This window comes from Lolium rigidum, chromosome 1 (genome assembly GCF_022539505.1).
Source record: "Lolium rigidum isolate FL_2022 chromosome 1, APGP_CSIRO_Lrig_0.1, whole genome shotgun sequence".
In the NCBI taxonomy this organism is placed as follows: Eukaryota; Viridiplantae; Streptophyta; class Magnoliopsida; order Poales; family Poaceae; genus Lolium; species Lolium rigidum.
Window position 1 is genome coordinate 356,928,277 of NC_061508.1, and position 9,342 is coordinate 356,937,618.

Genomic DNA, 9,342 nt, shown 5'->3' on the forward strand with positions numbered 1-9,342 from the left:
TTGTGTGCAGCATCTAGGGCAATTAGAGCATCTCCACCAGTCTCCCCAAAATTAACTCTCAAGAAGTATATTTTGGGAGAAGAGGGAGATATTTGACAATGAAAAGCTACTCGTCCCCAGCAGAGCCCCTAAAACTTTTGCTGTGCTCTCACACGGGTCACACCTCCAAAAGGAAATGATCATGCATGTATTTAGTACTACCTGTAAGCACGATCATGATGTCGGTAAATGCTGTGGCTGTGAGTAAACCAATAAAAAAATGAAAACATGTCATTTCCATTCAGCTTATTTCACGGAAGAACATTACCTGGAAACATAGCTCAATATACATGCAAAACAAAGAATATTTGTAGTTTTGGACACATCACTATTGGTGGCATAACTGAAAAAATGGCACCCATGATTGTTTGGTTTCTACAAAAATAATGGGTTGAGATTACTGCGACTTCTTATATGCAATTAAATTGACTCGAGAACACTCCCACAGAACGAAATTACCAAACGTGCACCTGGTTGCTCTGCCTGCCAAATACCGGTTCCTGAACTCGAGTGGACAAATTCAAAACAACGATTCAGCACTTCCCATCCGTAGGTAAAATGAGTAAATAGAATGCAAGATCAAACTGATGTTCAAATCACGGTCCATTCCAGAACTGGTCCAAGTCCCACACCATTTTCGAGCAACTGGGAAAGGTGGCTAAATCTGGGTCTGTAACTCTGTATAGGAAACATGGAAAGAGAACAAATCACAAAATCCCTAGCTGGTTAAAGAAGTGTAGGCCGGTCAGAGGCCTGCGACCCAGCCTACTTTGCATCGCGCCAGACGGAGGTGCATCATCTTGTGCACCTCCCTATTACTTTGTTAATTATCTTGTTTGATAATATCTTTTAAAACTGAACAGCTAATAGCTTGTTGCTGTTAAGATTTTAACTGATAAAATTGAGATGAACTAGAATTAAGTCTTGAAGAATCACATAGAAACAGCTCAAGTTTGTAGGATTAAGTCTCTGAATTCGTCATGTTGCAGTTGTGTTCTTTTCTGTAAGATAGGACAGGTATCTGCATATGCATGATGGTTTTTGTTGTGAAATGTGTATGAAGCAAAAATAATGCAAAAAAAGCAAGAAAAACTAGGAACACCTGAGTTGACTGGGAAACTTCAGTGAACTAGTTTGAACTTAGGAATTGTCAGTTTCCCGGAAACATGTGGTTACCCGTTTTCTACCACTATTGCTCTTCGAATCCATATGATATTGAACAGTCTGACCTTTTTGAGCACTTGCATGTGATTTCTCATTGGTCTTAGCAAATGATTTCAGACATTGGTGGTGGTATTTAGCTAGCCGCTGCGACACGATGCTGGAGGGAACGGTACACATGGGGAGAAGTCAGCATGTTGCCATGGCGGTTGGTGGACGGAAGAGGTCCTGATGATAAAGCAGCAAAAAGTGACATCGAGGTTATAGTCTGGCCAGCCGTAAGGACATTCTTTGGTTCTGCATACTTCCACCGATGATGGATGTTGCCTGTTGTAGGGATATGGACCATATCATATGGTCATGTGGTGGGTCTAATTACGGTTTTGGTCTAAACTATTCAGTTGTTTCCTCATGTCGTACTTGTACATATGAACCGTGTATTGATTATTGCTCTCTTCAAAAGAGTTTCATGTATTTGTCTATCCAGAACAAATAATCTGTTGTTTAATTACTACAAGATCGCTGAAAAATTAAGCAACAAAGAGGCAGTTTGACAATTGCGACCGAAATGGTGAGCAGTTTGACAATTGGGGCACATTTAACTGGTGCTAGCCCAAGAAGAAATGGATCGTACAAAGGGCATGACCCAAAATAGAAAAATATGTAAAAGGGCTAAAGCCCAAATAACAAATGGAACAAAAAAGGCTAAGTGACAAAGACAAATCGATTGAAAAAGGCCAAGACCTAGGCAAAGAAAGGCTGGAATTAATGGGCTTCGCCCATGTAGACCCCATAAATGGACCGGGCTGATTTTGATCTAAGACGATTTAATTTTGTCATAATTTTGCCACATCAAACTAGCCACGTAGGATCTGATGTGGCATGGCCAGATCGCCAATGATGATATTGAATCGTCATAGAGGTTATGACGATCCAATATCGTCGTAGACAATCATGACAATTTCAAATAAAAGGTCATGTTAGTTGATTCCCGACGCCACGTTTTTTATGATCCGTTTTTCGTCATAGAATCGTCATAGATCGAATATAGTGACGATCCAGTGACAAAAATGGAGGGCTGCAGGTCAACACATTTCTTGTAGTGGTGGCGTCAAACTCGTCGGTTTTTACGTTCCGATTATCGACAGGTGGCTACTTGTGGTCGGTGACTACATCGAGTGCGTTAAGTTCCTCCCCGACCCCGAACTTGGAAGCGATCTTCTGGAAGTCTTTGTCGCAGTTATCAGAGCGCGATAAGCTTCCGTGGATGGTGATTGCTATCCCGTTATTGTCTGACGCCAGCGCAGATGTAGCTGGCATTATCGGAACAGTCGATTATGTGCCTTGGATGAGCAGGTTTCCCACAGACGGCGCCAATTATTGAGGGGGCTCCTCGGCAATGCCCATCACGAGGGGCTTAGGGTTTATGGAATCCTGCAAGTTAGCACGAGATATCGGATACCAAACGAACAGAAGGCGATATTTACCCATGTTCGGGGCCCTCGATGAGGTAAAACTCTTACTCTTTGTCTGATCTTGATTATTGGTGTAAAAAGGTTACAATGGGGCAGCCGATAGACTGTATGGTGTTGGTCTCGCCGAGAGGCAAGGTTTCTAGGATTTAGCGTATCGAGATTGTGAAAGTGTTCTCCGGCAGGCCCTCTCCTGGCCTTTATATAGGAGGCCAGGTACGAGAGTTCGTCACGGATCCAACTAGATTACAACAAGATCTAATCTATCATTTTCTTAAACAACGTATCCTTGCCTTGTCCGTCAAGAATCCACCTCCTTCCATATTTCCATCGCTGCAACCGACGTATTGGTCCATCGTGGACTGCAGTGATCCTCATGGGCCCCCTATTAGCCCAGAAGAGGTAGGCCAATGTCAGGTACCCGAAGGGTAATGCCCACATTAGAGTCGAGGCGGTTGGATCGCGTGGGTGTGGCTCAAGCAACGGGCTGATCTGGCGTGGCTGATGGCACAACGGCGGGGCCGGGGGCGACGCCGGGCGCCAGGCGTGCGGCGGACGAGAGGATCCGGGCAGTTGGTGCGGTAGAGCCCCCGACTCGATCTGGGCCCGCCCGGGCCTGATCTGGGTCAAAGGATGGTTGGCTTTTGCGTGGTGGCACTATGCTGCCGTGCGTGCGGCTCCTCTTGTGGGCCAGGGCTGCTAGCTACCCGCGCGCCTTTCGGGAGGTGCAAAGGGCTCCGCAACCATTGTCGGATTTCTGTGCTCGCCGTCTCCTCTGCGGCCGGCTAGTGGGGGGGGGGGGGTTGCTGGCCTGACATGAATAAAGGTGGAGGTCCTAGGGGACCTCTTGGACAAAAATGAAGACCTGCTTGAGGCATGTTCTTCTTGATTTGGCCAAAGTGGTGAGTTCCATAAGGCTCCACTGGCGAATGTAATAGTGCATCTATTGCCTGGAGTTTGCTAGATCAGGTGGTATTCAGTCGTGCGCATAAATGCTTTTATTCCGACTGTTTGATTCTGGAGGATGTGGAGCGAAACTCTGTTCTGTGCTACGATCAGGTGACATTATGGTCCATGGTGAAGTCAGTGATGGGGAATATCATGAAGGCCGAATTGGAGGACTAGCAATGGTGGATCAAGTCTTTGCCCATTTGAGGAACTTGCTTGGTGTTCTAGCCTCGTAGCACCAACTTTGGCTAGTGGGGTGGCAACATATCAGAAGTTCAAAGTGTGTGCGCACTGTTTTCTTTGTTGGAGGCGTCGTTATTGAAGAGGTTGGATTTTTGGTGTTGTCTTGGTGGTGTTTGTACGGCTGCTATTAGGTTTTAATCACTGTAGCGGGAGTTTTCTTTTATGTAATTTTCTTCTTCTTTTGTTAGCTCTTTGCATCGGTATTGCCGCTAAGCACTGCGTTGGTGTTGAGACAGGGTGTAATTGGTATCTCCACGATATTAATATGTACTCAGGCCCGGCGCTGAGGCAGTGCCACCGGTGCGGCCGCACCGGGCCCCCGATCGCTAGGGGCCTCACCCAGCTATGCTAATACGGTATGGTACAAGCGCAGGTGTAGCTCACGTTTGGAAAGAAAAAAAATCAATCAAAATCAGCTCACGTGACTGAAGGCATTGCCTTCCCTGTAGGCACACATCGACAAAGAAAAGGAAAGTGCATCGACTCAATCTGGCCGGTTCGCGTGAAAACATCCCTGCGCATCGTCTTCTCCACTTTGCTCCTCCTTCACTTCTCCGTTTCCCAACACCAATCCCTGTGCATTGACTCAATCTAACCGTTTTGGAGGAGTTAATGGAGGAGGAGATCATGATTCATTGATTCCCAAGAAATCTCTCTCGACTTTGTAAATGTTGGTACAATCCCCTTCTCTATATTCTTCAATATTAGTTTTTTCTTGCTCATCCCTTCCGATTTGATTTGATTTGATTTGTTCTCCACTTCTATATACTCCAAGATTATGTTAAATGATTAAATTATAATTAAATTAAATATCAGAATTTTTTTCTATTGCTTGTGTATAGGGCCTTTTTTTGATCTTGCACCGGGTCCCTGATATGTTAGGGCCGGCCCTGTATGTACTCTTTATTGAAAAAAAGCGAGAGACAGCTGGTACATGGCGAGTGCTAAGCACCTAAGATTAATTATGCCAGGAGTGTGATTCTTCTGTTCCCGAGCATGCTTAGTCTTGTAACATATCTAAACTTCTTGTTAATTAATGAATGGGGTAAAGTTTTTGGCCCCTTTAAAACATTAGTTGATAACAACATATACCTATGTAAAGAAATCTCCTCATAATGCCCCGATGAGACCCGATTATGGTGGATAATACGGGGTTCAACACTCGACATTGCCTATATGTGCATCATATTGAGGAGTTTGTGGCACTTTAGTCTGAGCTACGTGATACCAGTATACCACTCTCCTTGATAATGTTTAAGATGACATTTCTTGGAAGCTTAGGGACTCATGAGAATACACAACTGGAGTTACGTGTTTGGAGTAATTGGTCTACTCCCAAACACAATTTATTTTTCATGGCTCATCATGAACAACCGCGTTTAAATGGCCGATGGATTGGCGTGGTGTGGATGTCCAAACTGCAGGCGCCATGAACTTTGCAAAAAGGAGATGGAAACAGCCGGACATACTATCGGGTCCATCCCAAGTTTTAAAGGTTTATCTCCTAAGAGCTCTAAGCTCTCCCAGGGTTGGGCGCGCCTGGGAGCCATCGGCAGGTCGCTTTCGTCGTTGGTCCTACTTGCTAGGGATGTCGGTGTAAGACTATCCACAATGAGAGTATCATAGGTAGTATCATGCATTCCATGCATGTAAAATGCTGATGTGGCAGTGCAATTAAGGATGAAAAAGAGTGTACTAGTATCATAGGTAGATACCGTATCATAGCACATACTAGTAGAAAAATAATGTCAAGTAAATCTTGTACACATATTTGCATTGAGATTCTACGAAACAATTAAGATATGAAGACTATGATACTAGTATATGATACCATGCATTGTGGAAATAGTAACATGTAGTAATATCATGATACTTCTATATGATACTATGCATTGTGACTAGTCTAAGCCTTAGGCTTTTGTTGGACTAGTGGGCCTTTGGTTGGCGGAAGAAAACGTGCACGGCTGCAGGAGGTTGGCTCGGTCACCACCGCTCCGATCTTGCCGCCTCCTACCTCCTCCACCTTGCCCGTCCTCACTACTCCCCTCTCCCCACGAATCCCCCAAGACCAGCTACCCCATGCTAGAGAGAGGTCGGCTGCTCCTCCCTCAACCCCCAGTCGGCGAGATCAGCAGCGTGGCCATGGAGGTGGAGGTCGCGGGCGCCACATCCTATCCTATTGAATCCCCGGGACATCCTCGACCTGATCTATTGGACGACCACCCTGAGCTGCTGCTGGTCGCCTGCCCGATCTGTCCTGCTCTGACTCTAGGTTGCACACTTGCACTGGCCGGAGGTATGGTCTCCTATGCCTTCTCTCCTTCCCCATCTTTGCTTTTTTTTTTTTTGGTAATTACCATGGGCAAGCAGGAGGATGACGCCAATGGTTGTATAGATGGATCTGAACAATTATTTTGCATGGATTGTGCATGGAAACTGGCATGATTTGCTTTATCTAGTGTTTAAGTTCATTTGTGCCAATGAAGTGTAACGAGAATAATTAATTATATCTAATTTTCTCGCCAAATTTTTATATATCTCGTGATGTACTGATGTGTGTTCCGCATGACTTTAGTGCACAGTTTGTGGTTGGGTAAAATAGGAACTGCCCTTACTAATGTGGCTGCTATTAGTTATTACTTGCTACTGAATCCCAGTGTATTTATAGGATAGCTATTTGAGGACTAAAAAATGATGGTAAACTAGGCTGTAACAGTGATTAAGTTTCTGTCTTTTGAGCATTATCTGGGAATTGGTTGCCATAAGGAAAAGACTGGTTTAGATCTTCAGCTTTTCAAATAAGCAAAATAATCGTCCCTGCTTTGGTTTGTGATAACAGTTAAAGGATTTTATTTATGAATTTTTGGCTGGCATATGCATTGTTCTTGAGATGAAAATTTGGAGCCACACAGCGCCCTCTCTGTCTATGTTAGAAGCTTACAAGAAGTTCATCCCAATTGCTAAGTTATTTTGCATAGGGCAGACTAGCATACTGAATATGCACTTCATACACATTTAAGAATTAGGTTTTGTGATTTCTAATCAAGAAGGGGAGAAATCCTTACACGATTGCATGTAAAGGGAATACACCCATTTGGGTGCACTGTAAATTACCCTTTCTTATGTGTTCATAATTCAGTTCTTGAATTTTGTCTGGAAAAAATTCTGCACAAGTTCTAGCTTTTCTTATCGTGTCATTTGCTCTTAAGTATATGCACGAGTAGGAAATACTACTTGATGCTTTATATAGAAACTATATTGTACAACAAAAGTGGCATAGCTAGATTGGAATATCAAGGACATCAATATACACTTATGGAGTCTTAAGGGGCTCCGCGTGTCAAATGAGAAGAACGTTTGAGTCTGCCATCTACCGCCTATTGTGCTTTGTTTTTCCTCCCACACACACGGTTGTGTACATGAGGATTCACCCTCAAGCCTGTCCTACTCGCCCCACTCTACTCCCTTAGGCTTGCCGTTTGTCGTTCTTGACCACACTTCCGCTCTGCTCACTATTGCCGGCTACTGTAAAAAAGACACCAACAAAAGAAATTAGCATAGTTTAGAAATACTAATTTTTGAATGTTAGCAAAAGAAAGTAGTATAATTAGAATTAATCTTTGTAAATCTCCTTAAAAAATAGCATGTGAGTCAACAGGACTAAGAGTTATTTTTTTCTTCACCGAATTTTTAGTTTTTTATATGTTTTTCAGATATCCCTGACTCATTCTTAGTTCAGCATAACAGTTGGTTGCCACCTCATTATAATATACATAATTTTGAAAACTTATTCTTATTGTTTATCACCCTCATGCAAGGATAAATGACTGAAAATTAATTTATCTAAGAGTTTTATGTTTGCTTTCGTAGTTTATTCTGTAGTATTACCTCCCTACAAATTGCGCAAATGACTTTATGGATGCTAATTTTATTGCTTACAATTGAGCTTCAATATCCCTGAAAAACAAAAGTCGAGCTTCATTATCAACTATAATGTGTTGGAAAGGAGGCACAATATCTCTCATGTTGCTCTGCACACCGAGTTTGACCATTACATATTGATACTTTGTCCCCCATGGTAAAGATAGTACCTATCACAAGTTCATGACCCTTACTGTATTAAATCTGAAAATATTTGGTGTTTATTTTTCTAAAAACACACTTAAACTGTAGCAAAACAAATATGTATGTCACCTAATTAGAAAGTAAGGCAAGCCTTCTCTTATGTTGTCCATATCCACTCCTTTCTAGGTTTTCCTACCTTCAGTTTTATTATGCATATCATATTGTATGTTTTATCTCAAATGTACTGAACCACTTTGAGAGACAAAGTGTTTGTGATGATTTTACCCACAACTCAGTTTTCATACATTTTCAATTTGGTCATCACTATATTTTTTTACACAACATTTTATTTAGCCTTCTGTCCTTGCGTTTCAACCTACATGTATAACTAATTCAAGAGGAATTTTTTACTATCCAAGGTGGTCATGCACAGTTGCACACGAATTTAACATTGTTGCTTGAAGAGACAAGCAATACATTTTGGTTTAATGTGATTTACATCGTTATTTTTATATGATAAGTGTAAGTATTGGTCCTGCCACAATGCCACTTTTGTAATACGCTCCGCTAATACTTATTTTAGGAAGGCGTCTATCTTCCTTGAAATAATGCTCCAGTTCACCAAGCAGTATTAGGGTTGCTATATAAGTTTTGTCTGCTATTGCTACATTGAATAGTTTATAAAGAATACATCTACCTTACTGCTCTAATTCACGTTGTGGATCATTGCATAAGTTGCATTTTTTCCTGATATATTAGGTTGCAATAATATATGTTCTGCCAGCTATTGCTAGATCCAATACTTTATAAAGATCACATCTAACCTTACTGCTCTTATTCATGAAATTATGTGGGTTATTCCATAAGTTGTGCCGCCAATATAAGGGTATATACTGTTCTAAAAACTTGCATCTTTTGTTGTGTTGAAATTTATTTTCAGAAAATGTTAGTGCTCTCATATTTTATTTCTTTATCTAAAAACTAATTGCTAATGTGGAAGCACATTAAGCATGTTTAACATTATAATTGGAGCAATCAGATTCTTGGGGAGCAGCGGGAGAAGGTTCTGTGATATCATCTTTTGTAATTGCTAAATTATTATACCTTATTTGTAATCAGCTATTATCAGTTTCTAATGTCTTAATTGAGTTCTGGAGTTTGAGATGTACTATACTTACTGGTATGAGAAGTCAAATAGCTTGGACATCAGTGTGACTGTGCGAGGGGACATGATGTTGATATGCATCTGTATGTCCATGTAAATGCAATTAATAAGATGGCATTTTGAGTTATTGGTTTAAGTAACTAAGGGTTATTGAATAAAAAAAGTTGTCCAGCTGGACGTAGCAAATGATTTTTTAAGAAAAGTTGTAACAATCAATTATGTATGTGATACAATGTTGTAGTCATGAAT

At 41.8% G+C, this 9,342-nt stretch overlaps 1 long non-coding RNA gene across 1 annotated transcript; it reads left to right on the forward strand.

The window, feature by feature from the left end:
* Nucleotides 1-4,128: 4,128 nt before the first annotated feature.
* On the forward strand, nucleotides 4,129-4,689 carry LOC124684679. Its single transcript, XR_006997109.1, has 2 exons — nucleotides 4,129-4,219; nucleotides 4,313-4,689. It is a non-coding gene; the product is annotated as an uncharacterized LOC124684679 (long non-coding RNA).
* The last annotated feature ends 4,653 nt before the right edge of the window (nucleotides 4,690-9,342 follow it).